At 42.5% G+C, this 15,191-nt stretch overlaps 1 protein-coding gene across 3 annotated transcripts in view; it reads right to left on the reverse strand.

Moving 5' to 3' along the window:
* CRB1 (crumbs cell polarity complex component 1) overlaps nt 1-15,191 on the reverse strand; it is a 217,625-nt gene that overhangs the window by 135,158 nt on the left and 67,276 nt on the right. The gene's annotated exons all lie outside the window — the stretch shown is intronic.

Raw genomic sequence — 15,191 nt, forward strand, 5'->3', positions numbered from 1 at the left:
AGAAATAAGATAAATAAATTAGAAACCATTATTTTAGACACTTCAGCTCCATTTATAACAATGTCATTCGAATACTTTAGCTCTCAAGTGATCCTGATGCATGTATAAGAATGTGTTTCAAAAGCTTAAATTCAATTTCAGTACAAACAACTATTTGCTTTGGATTTATTTGATATGTCTTATCACTCTTAATATTACTTAACAATGTGATTCTTATCAGTGGTACTGATACAGGAGAAAAATAAAAAGTGATTTGGCCTACGTCTGAGTGATGCCAAAACAGCTGGATGAAAAGTGATGAGCACAATCAATCATCCAGATGTTTTTGTATTTCCAGATGCTTGGCTCCATAGATGAAACATCTGGAAAACTATGATCTTCAGTTTTCATTTGGATGTTTACTGTTCTCATGCATACAGCCAACAAGTATAGATAGCTAATTGACCTTCAAAAGCATACCTGAGCAGTGTGGTCCAGTCTGCCTGGAGACATTCACTTTGTAAACAGCCTTACTGAGTATGGGGCCGGGTCATTGTAACCCTATGTAGCGACAGAAACTGATTGCAGCTACTGAGTAGCCTTCTGCGGCTAATTGTCTAAGAAAAGGAAAATTTGTAACGTTAAATTGTTTCACAAAAACTCCTCCAGAAGCGGAACCAACCTGTTGGAATTGGTTTATAGTTCTGTAAATTCCATGGACGGGTATAGTCCATGGGGTCACAAAGAGTCAGACACAACTGAGTGCCTTTCACTTTCACTTTGTTTTTTTTTTTCTGTATGAAAGTAGAAAGGTTGGGATAAAAACACAAATAAAAGGAACTCTGCATCAACAGAAAAATGTACAGGACAGGGAAAAAAACCCTCTGACTTCATTAGGTTTGGGGACGCACTATAACTTACACAGCGACCTCGCTACACATACACAGACGACTAAGGTGTTACGTCACGGGTTCCTGACAGTCACGGGTAGTTCTGCTCTGAACTGCGTGACTTCCATTACCATCAAAGGCAGTTCAGACATTCTCTCACAACCAGATATTTTTAAAGACATAAATTCAAAGAAGGACTGAAATCACAGGCATTTAGGGGAGGACAGGGAGACCTGGCATGCTGCAGCCATGCGGTCGCAGAGCCGGACATGACTGAGCAGCTGCGCCACGGTAACAGAAAAGAAGGATGAGAGATTTCCATGCTGACGCACTGGCTTTGGTGGAGAAGCAACGTTCCTGGCAAATAGTCTAAAGATGCTCCCTTCCTCCTTCTATAATTAATTTAAAGCAAAAAAGCCCTCCATCTATCTCCTCCTGGTTCTGGCGATGCTTTCGGTGGGTTCTCCTTTAGTCTCTTCAAAGGCTTCTGGACTTGATTGTCTCTTTCTTTCTCAAGTCCTCCTCCTCCCCTCTTCTTGCTTACTTGCTACATCATTTTTTCCCCCTTTTCCTTATATGGAAAGGTCATATTCCCTGGAGGGAGGAGAGTTCACTTCAGAGAGATCTCACTTCATAGCCCTAAGGCCAACAGAAGGGCCAGCGCTGCTCCTGCCTCCGCCCCGACCTCGCCCAATACCTTGTGAAAAGACATCCTTGCCTGGTGGGGGTTGGGGGGGTGGGGAGGCGGTCTTGTTAGAACCCAAGGAAAGTGATATCCAAACTTCAAGTGCAGAGAGTGTCAGTCCAAAGGCACTGGGAAGTCTGCTGTCCATGCAGCACTGTGGTCACCCCTTCCCAAGACCACCTGCCCTGCAACAGAGAGACATTGGGACACAGGTGCCCTCAGATTCCCATCTCCATGCCGTTCCCGGTTTGAGTTTGCTGACGAGAGGCACTTAGGGATTCAGGAGGTGGGAGAGAAGCCAGGACTCATGGGGGCAGGTGGGCTTCCCAGCAGCTCCCCGGAGAGCCTGGAGACCACTCGTTCCTACGGCTGCAGGATGGAGTGTCTGGGAACTTCCCAGAGGTCCTTCAGAGCTGCAGCACCTTCTGGGGAGCTTTCAAGAACCCCCACTTCAGTGCTTTGGTGAAGATCTTTCCCGGGAATTTCTGTGACTCCCCTTGCCCCAGCCATCTGACAAGCAGGGCCAGTCTCCTGGAATTCATGGCATGTGACCTCTACTGTCACTCAGGTCCTTGCGCCTAGAAGGGCCCTGTATGAGTTTGCCAGGGCTTCCTGGGAGGCTCAGATGGTAAAGAATCTGCCTGCAGTGCAGGAGACCTGGGTTCCACCTCTGGGTTGGGAAGATCCCCTGGAGAAGGGAATAGCAACCCAATCCAGTATTCTGGCCTGGTTCGGACGGCATCACCCACTCCATGGACAGGAGCTTGAGCAAACTCTGGGAGATGGTGAAGAACGGGGAAGCCCGATGTGCTGCAGTCTATGGACTTGCCGAGTCGGAGACAACTGAGCGGCTGAACAACAACAAACTACTGGAAATCAAGTGGCTTAAAAAGCGGAAATCTGTTGTCTCATAGTTTCCAAGTCTGAGATGGAGATGTGGTCAGGACTGGCTGGCTCTTTGCAGGGTTGTGAGGAAGACTCTACTCCAGGCCTCCACCCTGCTTTTGGGGCTTGGCTGCCAGCCTCTGACATCCTTTGGTTTATGGAACCATCACCACGATCCCTGTCCTCATCTAGGAATTAAGGGCTTACAAATTGTATTGCCTGTTCCACATACAAGTCTTTAATTCCTGTATGAAACTCCTCATATCTGAAATACATCGAATGAATTTTTTTCCTAACCAAATCCCAATTGATATGCAGACCTAGGATAAAAAATATTGGAGGAGCACATTCAAACAAGCAGAACTCTTCAGCGTTTGGTCCAACCTTCAGATTAAAGGAGAGAAACTGAGGGTCAAAGATACAGCAGAAATGCAGGTTGAGGAGAACCCCAGACTTCTCACCCTCATCCTCGGTAACCTGGGGATTGGATGGGACCCCAGACACATGCTGGGACCCAGGAAAGAGGTTGTGAGTGTCCTGTTTTTCCTTTTAGAACTCTGAAGACACATGAGGCCACCGTAATTCCCAGGCTGCCACACCACAGAATGCGCAAACAGAGAAAACTACACGAAGCCTGAATATATGGAGGTGAATGATTTTATGGAGAATGCTTGTGCAAGCCTGAAAAACTGCCAATGCTTTTTCTGGTAAGCAAAATAATTACTGCTTTATAACACTGGGTGAGAGAATTATAAAAATTGTCCCTGTGGCTCTCACTTTCCTTTTCTCCCCCCTTTCCTCTGCCGCTCATCACAGGCAAGTAGAGGAAGGTGGGTTTGTGGGCAGACCACCCAGGACTGCACGCTGCTCTCCACCTCCGAGTGAGGCTGGACACAGCTAATGCTCAGGGAAGGGTAGGGACGATCCAGTCATTTGTTCTTTCCAGTGTTCCTGCCTTGATTTCTCCAAGTAGGTAGAATTTTTAAAGATTTTGAAAAGTAATTGGAAGCAAAGATAAATTTGCCAGGGAATCTGGGATAGCTTCCAACTCAGTTAAATACAGATGTGATGCTGAGAGAACAGGAGCTAGAAACTGGAAAAGCGTGAAGCAGCCACTGTATTAAATATGATTTTTAAAATCTACAACTGACACGTAATACCTGCTGAACAATACTAGGGGCTTCCCAGGTGGCACCGCCTGCCAGTGGAGGAGACGTGGGTTTGATCCCTGGGTTGGAGAGATCCCCTGGAGTAGGAAATGGCAACCCACTTCAGTATTCTTGCCTGGAAAATCCCGTGGACAGAAAAGCCTGGTGGGCTGCAGTCCATGGGGTCATAAAGAGTCAGGCACACCTGAGCACACACACATGCACCAAGAACAATACTAAATACATAACTACAGTCAGCTAATATCTGAGGTGGTACAAGAGCCCTTAAATCAGGAGAAAAGAAAGCAGGCAATGGGGATTCCCAGGTCCGGAAAGTTGCAAAATACTAATTGCAGGTCAAGGGCAAGACAGTTAAGGAAAGAGGCTCATCGTTAAAACAGCTCCCCAGGAAGCCCAGTCTTCCCTGGTGGCCCTAGAGGTAAAGAACCCACCTGCCAATGCAGGAGATATAAGAGACACAGATTTGATCCCTGGGTCAGGAAGACGCCCTGGAGGAGGGCATGGAAGCCCACTCCAGTATTCTTGCAGGGAGAATCCCATGGACAGAGGGGCCTGGCGGGCTACAGTCCATGGGGTCACAAAGAGTCAGACATGACTGAGCGACTGAGCACAGCACAGCACAGCATGGCACAAATCCCAGGCTGGCTGGGGAGACATCAAGACAGGGAAAGAGTGATGGATGGCACAAATGCAGAGAGGCCAGGAGACAGAGATTCTGCTAGAGCTGAAGTAAGATTTCAATAGAAGCAAGAAAACAGGAAGTTTAGTTGTGAGAATTTGGGTGGTAAAACCTTTTGAACGAGAGCAGGCTCTGACCTGAAGTTCTGTTGTTGTATGGTTATAGTGGAATAGAGATGGGGGTCACCGAAAATAAGAAGCTTAAGAAATTCTAAAAGCTTGGTCCATAAAATTTTGCAATAGCTGCTAATTGGATTTAGATAAACCAAAAACTTACTCTGGTACCAAAACATCTTTGCAACATTTCCAAGTTCTTTTCCCATGACAATCATATCACCCCTCTATGTTCTAGTCCTATGAGGCCATTTGCTTTTTCTCAAACCCACTAGGTCCCTCTACCCTCACTCAAGTTTAGACACACTACTCTCTCTCCCTCTTCTGGAAAATTCTTTCCCGCCTATCTACCTGATGAAGTCATCCTTTAAGGCTTGTGTTAAATGTCCCATCCTCAATGAAGTCTTGCTCATTTTCCTTACTCTTTCCAGCTTCCTGGGTTCCACAGACCGTCCACTGTTATATTTTACTTGTTACGTGCTTATATCCCACAACTGCTTTGAAGACAAAGATCCTTGCCTGTTATTAATGGTAACAGCTGGCATTCACTGAGTTTATTTCACACCAGATACTGTGCTAAGCTTTTCATGCGCATGATCTGATTTTGTTTGTCAAAAAATTATCCGTGAGGTACTTCTATGATGCCCATTTTATTAAGGATGAAACTGCAGCCCAGAGAAGTTAAGAATTTAAACAAGATCAAAAAGCTAGAAAGTGGCAGAGTCAGGATTAGGAAAGGAACAGCTTACGAGGAAGACAAGAGAGTCATGAACTAAACGACAGTGGGCTGAGAAAGTCAACTTCCCTCTTGGCTCCGAGACTCAAGGAGAGAGGAAGGAACCCTTTAATAAGGGCTGTGTGGAAAGTGCTTTCATCCACAAAATGCCAAGTTCTAGCAAAGGTCAACAAATTAAAGGTGCACTGGAAAAAAATAAAAAATGTTTTACTTACTTGCATTTGAGAAAAGACTATGGGGGCAGGTGACCATTCTCAGGGAAATCAGGAAGCAGATTTTCCCTTTAACATCTCAGAAACTCTTCGATTTTGATCTGTAACTTGAGCCAGATCGCCCTTCTGAATCCAACCATCTCCAGGATGTCTCACCAACCATCTCACATGCATCATTCAGCAATTCCAAATATCAACTCTCTCTCCTCTGTCCACCCTCTCTGACCCCCCCACTCCTGCGTCCACCCTCTCTGACCCCCTTACTCCTACGTCTACCCTCTCTGACCCCCCTACTCCTGCATCCACCCTCTCTGACCCTCCCTACTCCTCTGTCCACCCTCTCTGACCCCCCTACTCCTGTGTCCACCCTCTCTGACCCCCCTACTCCTCCGTCCACCCTCTCTGACCCCCCTACTCCTGCATCCACCCTCTCTGACCCCCCTACTCCTCCGTCCACCCTCTCTCCCGCCCCTGCTGGTGAATGGGGTTATCATTCAGGTCACTCAAGCCAGTTTTCCAGGAATGACCATGATCTTCCTCGCTATTTCCCATGCCCTAATTAGCCATCAAATCCCGTCATTCCTCCCCTAGAAATGGATGTAAGGTGCCATCCACATCACTGTAAACTTGCCCAGACCCTGCTCACCATCTCTCATCCTGTCTGACTGCTGGCTTCTCTCTTCCAAATCTCTCTCTATATTTCTTTTCTAGGAGTGATCTTTAAAAGAGACAGATCTGATTTTACCATTGTCCATGTTAATTTTAAAAAATAGTTTCTTCCTTGTTTCCAGGAAAAAGCATGTTGTCTTGGAATGCTACAGAAGCTTCTAAAAGATATGGACACTGTTGGAGCCACCTGCAAGGATGGTCTCGCAGCCCACCGTCTCTCACACCCCTCGACTGCACACAGCTGTTCTCCTTCCTTGTAAAACCCGTTGCTCACCCAATATACTCAATAACTAACAGGGCTCTGTGCACAATATGCTCTTGAGTAAGAATCATGTATGCCATTCCTGGGTTCTGAAGGACTGATGTACAGTCATCAGTTACAACAGCCATCAGAGGGTATCTGCAGCCAGTATCAGCGCAGAGGTACGGAGCACACGTTTTCATTACAACTATGGGTTTACGATAGAGGCCTGGGTTTATACATGTCACTTATAATCTTTTAACCTCCTGAAGCAATGAAAAGTCTGTGTGACTTCCTACTCTGATTCAAAGTGTCAAGCTACCATAATAACAGTTAGCAAGATATTATGAGAGATTAAGGGCTTCCCAGGTGGCGCTAGTGGTAAAGAGCCCAACTGCGAATGCAGGAGACATAAAGAGATACATGTTCAATCCTTGGGTCAGGAAGATCCCCTGGAGGAGAGCATGGTAACCCACTTCAGTATTATTGCCTGGAGAATCCCTTGGACAGAGGAGCCTGGTGGGCTACAGTCCATAGGATGGCAAAGAGTCGGACACAACAGAAGCAACTTAACACACACAAACATGAGAGAATAGAATTGGGACTTTTATTTTCAATGGGAACATTTTGAATTTTTATCCAATAAGATTTCTGGCTTGTGCATTTAGACACACCTTTTCTAAGGATACCAAAATATATTAACACACTTTCTAAAAAACCATTTGCTTAAAGTAGACTTTATAAGCTTAAGACTCGTCTCTAAAAGACAATTGAGTTTCATCAGTTCGGAGACTGCTCTGTGCCACCTCACATTTTTAACTTCTAGAAACCACCACGGACAATCAACAGTGCCTTGGTGTTGTGTATTATTTTAGTTGCAGAGGTTTTCATTCTTATCTTATATGAAACCAATGTCATTATCAGTGATGAATTTAACCCTGATAAAACATGAAAATAGATGTATTCTTCTATTATTTTAATCATATTTACTTATTACCTATTATTATTATGCATTATTATCTGTTGCTGTTGTCAGTTGTTAAGTCATGTCCGACTCTTTGTGACCCCATGGACTGCAGCATGCCAGGCTTCCCTGTCCTTCCGTATCTTCTGGAGTTTGTCTATTGAGTCCATGACACCATCCAACCATCTCATCCTCTGTCACCCCCTTCTCCTCCTGCCCTCAATCTTTCCTGGCATCAGGGTCTTTTCCACTGAGTTGGCTCTTTGCATCAGGTGGCCAAAGTATTGGAGCGTCAGCTTTAGCATCAGTCCTTCTAATGAATATTCAGGACTGATTTCCTTTAGGATTGACTGGTTGGATCTCCTTGCAGTCCAAGGGACTCTCAAGAGTCTTCTCCAGCACCACAGTTCAAAAGCATCCATTCTTTGGCACTCAGCTTTCTTAATGATCCAACTTTCACATCCATACAGATAACCACCAGAAAAACAATAAAGTGATGTCTCTGCTTTTTAATATGCTGCCTAGGCTTATCACAGCTTTTCTTCCAAGGAGCAAGCATCTTTTAATTTCATGGCTGCAGTTACTGTCCACAGTGGTTTTGGAGTCAAGAAAATAAAGTCTACCACTGTTTCCATTGTTTCCCCATCTATTTGCCATGAAGTGATGGGACCAGATGCCATGATCTGCCATATCTTAGCTTTTTGAATGTTGTGTTTCAAGCCAGCTTTTTCACTCTTTCATTTTCATCTAGAGACTCTTTAGTTCCTCACTTTCCACCGTTAGGGTGGTGTCATCTGCATATCTGAGGTTACTGATATTTCTCCTGGCAGTCTTGATTCCAGCTTGTGCTTCATCCAGCCCAGCGTTTTGCACGATGTACTCTGCATAGAAGTTAAATAAGCAGGGTGACAATATACAAACTTGACGTACTCCTTTCCCAATTTTGAACCAGTCCATTGTTCCACGTTCGGTTCTAACTGTTGCTTCTTGACCTGCATACAGGTTTCTCAGGAGACAGGTAAGCTGGTCTGGTATTCCCCCCTCTTCAAGAATTTTCCAGAATTTTTTGTGACCCACACAGTCAAAGGCTTTATAGGTAATCAGTGATGCCAACATTATACATTTCAGCCTTCTGTAATGATAATCTTGTAATTGTAACAATTATCTTTCTTGATAATTGTTATTCCTGAGTATTTGAAATGTTATAATATTAACAAATCCTTAATTCCTTTAGTTTATGATATGGCAGTTTCAGAAATTAAAATCTTGCCTAGACACATCATAGTATTCCAGTTTAAACTCATAGAGTCTTGGGCCTACCACCTCAGTTAACCAATTCCTGAGTATGATTCTAGTCTATTCAAAATGAAAGCAGTTCAAATATAATGCAAAATGCATTGGTCAGGGTTGTGTAAACAGCTTTGGTAGCAGCAGCAATATTGAAGATGTTAAAATAGTGACAACCAGCATACACACAGCCTTAAATATTTTATGGAAATATTGTCACTAAATCATTTCATTCTCACCAAGACCCTGACATTAGGTGTTAATATGATGCTTATTTGTTAAAGTGAGGAAATGGAAACTCAGAACTCTCATTGTTTACCGTCATCACACCGCTGGAGAAGGTCCAGGCCGGGCCTGGAATCCTGTGTCCCGTTCCCCACGTTGCATGCTGGCACCCGTATGGCCGCACCCTCCTCTCTCAGACCTGTGCACCTGTGCACAGCTGCAAGGCACTGAGAGGAGAGCCAAAGAGGGCAGGCGTTTAGGACGGAGCACGCCATCCACACTGCCAGCTGGACCACAGGCCAACTATCAGCAAACACAACAGGAGAGATGCCACCTTTTTCCAAAACACCGCTGCAGCCCTCCCCCTTGTTCTCAGCTCGCTGTGACTCACACAAAAACAATAATAAATGTAGCCAGAGTACAAGAGTCTCAGCTCCACATCCTGGAGCTGGTGCACCCTGCTCTGCTCATGGACCACTTTTTCTCCGGAGTGTTCCCTGACTCTGAGTGGCATCTTTCTTCCTGCTTCCCCAGCACTCTGTTCAGAGAGAGACTGTAATTTTTGTTCACACGCTTTCTCCCTGAATAGGCTGTGAGCATTTTGTCAGGGATAAATTCTGTCTTAGCCATCTTTAGGTCTCCATGGTCTGGCACAGTGTCCAGTGCTCGCAAAACTGTGATGAATATTTTCTGAGCAAATAGCATTTGTTACTTTGTGCTCTCATTCAACAAACATTTGTCAACAGCAAGAAACTGCATTTCTCATGAAAACTATTTCAAATGGTTCTGTTCCTGAGCAAAGCCCTGAGCAGTATTTAACTGCCTTTGCATGACCCCACCAAAAATTCGTCAATTTCACAATTAAGAGCATATAGGAAAACTACCATTTTCCTTTGATAAAATAAAGATATAGGCTGTGAAATTCAGAATTTCTCTTTAGGCTGTTACACATTATTTGCCTTTGGAGTTTGAAAGACAATTCTTATGGGTATATTATATGGTGAGTAAAATTTGAGGTATCTAGGTAGGTGCTCACAGAATCAATATTTAAGTGTTCTTTAAACTGGTGCCTCATATATTTATATAAATATGGACTATCTATGAAAATTATTCCTGGTAATGGATATAAGTTAATTAAGTTTCATGTCTTAATTTTGTAAATAGAATTACACTTTCAACAAAAAACTTTCAATAGTAACGGTAATAAAAATATTTCTCATGAAATAAGATCATATTTTACATAATACTTTTATGTTCCCCATATTATTTTCATGACCATTCAATCACACATTTGATTCACCATAGCTTCAAAGTGATTTACCTGAACAAAAATACATTAAGAACAGATGGAACATCAAGCCTAGGTGAGAATCTCCACATTGACTGAAATTCAAATTATGCCTTTGATAAATGCCACGGTAATGGCAGTGTCAGAGCTGGCTACCTTTTGAGGACTATTGGAAAAAGCTTAGAGAAGAACATGAAGAATTATCAAAAAAAAAAAAAAAGAGAAGGTCTTATAGTCTTATAGGAGATTTTAAGTAAGTAGCATCTATATCATGTGATGTGGAGAAGTAGAGTAAGTTTCAGGTGTGCAGAAAGAAGCTGCATGATAACATGGTTTATCCACCAGCCTCTAAGGTGGCCTTCCCTGTGGCTACAACTATTGTGAAGGGCAGACCCGTGCGGAATAATCTGGATTTCCCACCAGAGGGCAGAAGAGAGCAGGCCAGGGAACTAGAGAGCAGGCTGTCTCTTGTTTGCATCATTCATGACCCTTCAGTGTTCATTTCTGTCCTAAAATTTAAAGGAAACAAGGTGGTGGTGTTAAAATGTGATACTTCTCTTTCACTCTTTCCTCTTAAATAATAGTCCATTTGCTTGGATTATTATATTACCCTCCATTGGGCACTCTAATTCTACCCTAACCTCTCCCTTCAGTGTATCCTCAGCACAAGGAGCAGAGTGATTTTGTTAAAATGCAAGTCGAACCTTTTCAGTCCTCTGCTCAAAACTCGGCAACAACTTTGGGATTAACAGATACTCAAAACTACATATAAAAAAGAAAAACAACCGAGACCTACTATATACAACAGGGAACTATATTCACTATCTGCTAATCACCTACAATGAATGGAAAAGAATCTGAAAATGATCCATCCAAAAAATGGATCACTTTGCTATACACCTGAAACTAACATAATAGTGTAAATTATACTTCAACACAAATTAAAAAAAACTCTAAAGTCATTAACTAATGATTGAATGAACTCAACAAATATTTATTTTTACCCATATCATTTATCTGGAACTTTTTCTAGTAAAAAAAATTACTATATACATGCACATACATATGCAGTACATATAAAAATAAATATATAAGTGTGTGTGTGTTAGCTGTGTCCAACTCTTTGTAACCCCATGGACTATAGCCCGCCAGGCTCCTCAGTCCATGGGATTCTGCAGGCAAGAATACTGGAGTGGGTAGCCATTTCCTTCTCCAGGGGATCTCCCCAACCCAGGGATCAAACCCGGGTCTCCCACACTGCAGGCCGATTCTTTAATGTCTGAGTCACTAGGGAAGCCCTATATAAAAAATAAAATATAAATATATAAAAATGCATGTATAACTACTTTGGGTTGATCCTTGTCTTACAGGCTTTGCAAAATAAGAATGAAAGATGTCACGTGACAACCCATTTAATTGTTTACATCAGTGTTCTCTCAAAGGGTGGTCCCCAAACCAGCAGCAGCAGCACCACGTAGGGGTTTGTTATAAATGCATGCTCTCGGACCTCACCTCGGATCTATTGAGCTGGAAGCTGTATTTTATTAAACTCTCCAGGCGAGTCTGTTACATGATAAGGTTTGACAACCACTGAAACAGATTATAAACTCATTAAGCTGGAAATGGCAATTGAATATTTAATGCATTCTCATTTTCATATTAGAGATTTCAAGTTTTTTTGTGGGTAAAATAAGTTTGAAAAAATTCTGGCTGTGATAATGTCAGCAAGTGTTCTTCCTAATGACGTGGACACCTGTTCTTCCCTTACCTGCCTTTAGTCCCTCATCCAGGCTGGTCCTTATGTCTTATGTCTGGTATTGCAATGCTTTCTAACTAGTCTCCATGTATTAACTAATCTCCACATACTAAGACATTTTCTTGAATAAAAAAATAAATTTTCATACATTTTTGTGAAATGAGATGCATCTTAAAATCAATAAATACATTTATTACAGTGCTTTTTCTTATTTCCCCAAAGATTATTTTTATATCAAAGATCTATTTCACTTGAGGAACTAAGATATTTTCCTATACTGCTTCGCTTCATCATGCATCCAACTGGCATCCCCCCTGCCCTCTCATCGCTCTAGTTATCTCATACTGCAGGCATTTTTAACATGAAAAAAGTTTATTAGTCAATCGGACTAATTCTAAGATGTCAATTTCAGAATGATCCACTGCAAACACTTGAACTAAGAGCACGTCACTAACGTGAGGCTGTTAAGGTGGCCCCTACTCCAGTCAGACTGGTGTCCCCATAAGAAGAGGAGACGAGGACACAGAGGCGCACAGAGGAAAGACCACAAGAGGCTTCACATTTGGGATACATCCTTGACACCTTTTATGCCAAATTTAGACCACTTAAAGGAAACCTTACAATTCAATTAAAATGTAAAAGTAAAAAAAAAAAAAGAAAAGAAAAAAAACACATACACTGTAAAACATAATTTTTCAAGCTATGTTTTTGCAATTATAAGGCTGTTTTAGAAAACTAATTTATATGGCTGAAACATTTGCCTTTACGTCTGTTCCTTTCAGTCACCATTCATGATATTGTACTAGGAGCAGGAAACAGGAGATAGTATCTTAATAAGCTACAGTGGTTTTCCAATGCGACTTTATAAATGGACGCAATCCCAAAAGCAGTCCGATAAAAATTTACTTCTCATTTTTATTCAAACACTAATAGAATTGATTTTGATGGTGAGCACACTGTAGTGTATACAAAAGTGGAAATATAATGCTGTGTGCCTGAAACATGTAGTGTTATAAGTCAGTTACCTCAATAAAAAATTTAAAATTTTAATAATTGAAATTCAATTGCTGTAACTCAAAAGAATGGACATGATAATATGGAATATGAACAAAGGGTTTTTCATGAGGTAGTACTGTTTTATGAGCTACTTTAGTATGCCTGTAATTTTTAGCATATTAGATAATTTAAAGATACTGAACAAAATAATTTTCCATGTGACACGTGTTCCACCATCATAAAGTATGCATAAAGTAATAGAGAAAGTAAAATCTAGTTTAATATCTATTTACACCAGTTTTGTTACTAGGAAGAGTACCCAGAAACAAGGAAGAATTAATTAGAACAATTCACTAACAGTTTATTATTTCACCATGATTCACTGTGCTGAGTACTCCTCTTCTTAATTCACATGGAAAAAGCAAGAGAGTTCCAGAAAAGCATCTATTTCTGCTTTATTGACTATGCCAAAGCCTTTGACTGTGTGGAGCACAATAAACTGTGGAAAATTCTGAAAGAGATGGGACTACCAGACCACCTGACCTGCCTCTTGAGAAATTTCTATGCAGGTCAGGAAGCAACAGTTAGAATTGGACATGGAACAACAGACTGGTTCCAAATAGGAAAAGGAGTACGTCAAGGCTGTATATTGTCACCCTGCTTATTTAACTTATATGCAGAGTACATCATGAGAAACGCTGGACTGGAAGAAACACAAGCTGGAATCAAGATTGCCGGGAGAAATATCAATAACCTCAGATATGCAGATGATACCACCCTTATAGCAGAAAGTGAAGAGGAACTAAAAGGCCTCTTTATGAAAGTGAAAGTGGAGAGTTAAAAAGTTGGCTTAAAGCTCAACATTCAGAAAATGAAGATCATGGCATCCGGTCCCATCACTTCATGGGAAATAGATGGGGAAACAGTGGAAACAGTGTCAGACTTTATTTTTTGGGGCTCCAAAATCACTGCAGATGGTGACTGCAGCCATGAAATTAAAAGACGCTTACTCCTTGGAAGGAAAGTTATGACCAACCTAGATAGCATATTCAAAAGCAAAGACATTACTTTGCCAACAAAGGTCCGTCTAGTCAAGGCTATGGTTTTTCCTGTGGTCTTGTATGGATGTGAGAGTTGGACTGTGAAGAAGGCTGAGTGCTGAAGAATTGATGCCTTTGAACTGTGGTGTTGGAGAAGACTCTTGAGAGTCCCTTGGACTGCAAGGAGATCCAACCAGTCCATTCTGAAGGAGATCAGCCCTGGGATTTCTTTGGAAGGAATGATGCTCAAGCTGAAACTCCAGTACTTTGGCCACCTCATGTGAAGAGTTGACTCATTGGAAAAGACTCTGATGCTGGGAGGGACTGGGGGCAAGAGGAGAAGGGGACGACAGAGGATGAGATGGCTGGATGGCATCACTGACTCGATGGATGTGAGTCTGAGTGAACTCCGGGAGTTGGTGATGGACAGGGAGGCCTAGCGTGCTGCGATTCATGGGGTCGCAAAGAGTTGGACACGACTGAGCGACTGATCTGAACTTAGTATAATAAATACTCCCAAAGTATTGATGAATTGAAGAATAAACAGAAAACATGACTTCTGTTCTTTCAGAACTAACACTTTAGTGGGAGGAGACAAAAAACACAGATAATCTGAAGAAGAGGACAGAATACAGGGAGTTCTTTAATAGAGACGCAAACTACTATGGAAGTAATAAATAATCTTAGTTACTTGGTGGCTCAGATGGTAAAGAATTCACCTGCAGTGTGGAGACCCGGGTGCATCCCTGGGTGGGGAAGACCCCCTGCAGAAGGGCACTGCAGTATTCTTGTGTTTCTCTGGTGGCTCAGATGAAAAAGAATTTGCCTGCAATGCAGGAGACCTGGGTTCAATCCCTGGGTGGGGAAGATCTCCAGGAGAAGGAAATGGCAACCCACTCCAGTATTCTTGCCTGGAGAATCCCACGGACAGAGGAACCTGGTGGGCTACAGTCCACTGGGTCACAAAGAGTTGGACAGGACTGAGTGACTGAGCAGGCAGGAGCCTTATAATGAATGAACTACTTGTTACTCTGTTACTAAATCAACATCAGCAGAAACTTTGTGAATAGATATATGGGTTTATTATTTGTTGTTTCCATGAGATTCAGCAAGAAGTGGCTTTTTAAAATAATAAAATCATGACTTATCTCAAAGGCCATTCTCAGTCAGCCTTGCTATCCTTGGTGTGTTTATCACACTCCGACATCCTGTGTCCATCCGTGGCCAACTCCCACCAGGCTGCCCCACACCCCTGGGATGAAGGTCGTCTGCTCTGATGGGGAGACTGGACTGCCTTGACCCCGAAGCCTAGGTCCCAGATGCCCTTTAAGTCTAGACTGCATCTACAAAAACAACAGCGACAAATGCTCAAGCTGG

This window comes from Bubalus bubalis, chromosome 5 (genome assembly GCF_019923935.1).
Source record: "Bubalus bubalis isolate 160015118507 breed Murrah chromosome 5, NDDB_SH_1, whole genome shotgun sequence".
Lineage (NCBI taxonomy): Eukaryota > Metazoa > Chordata > Mammalia > Artiodactyla > Bovidae > Bubalus > Bubalus bubalis.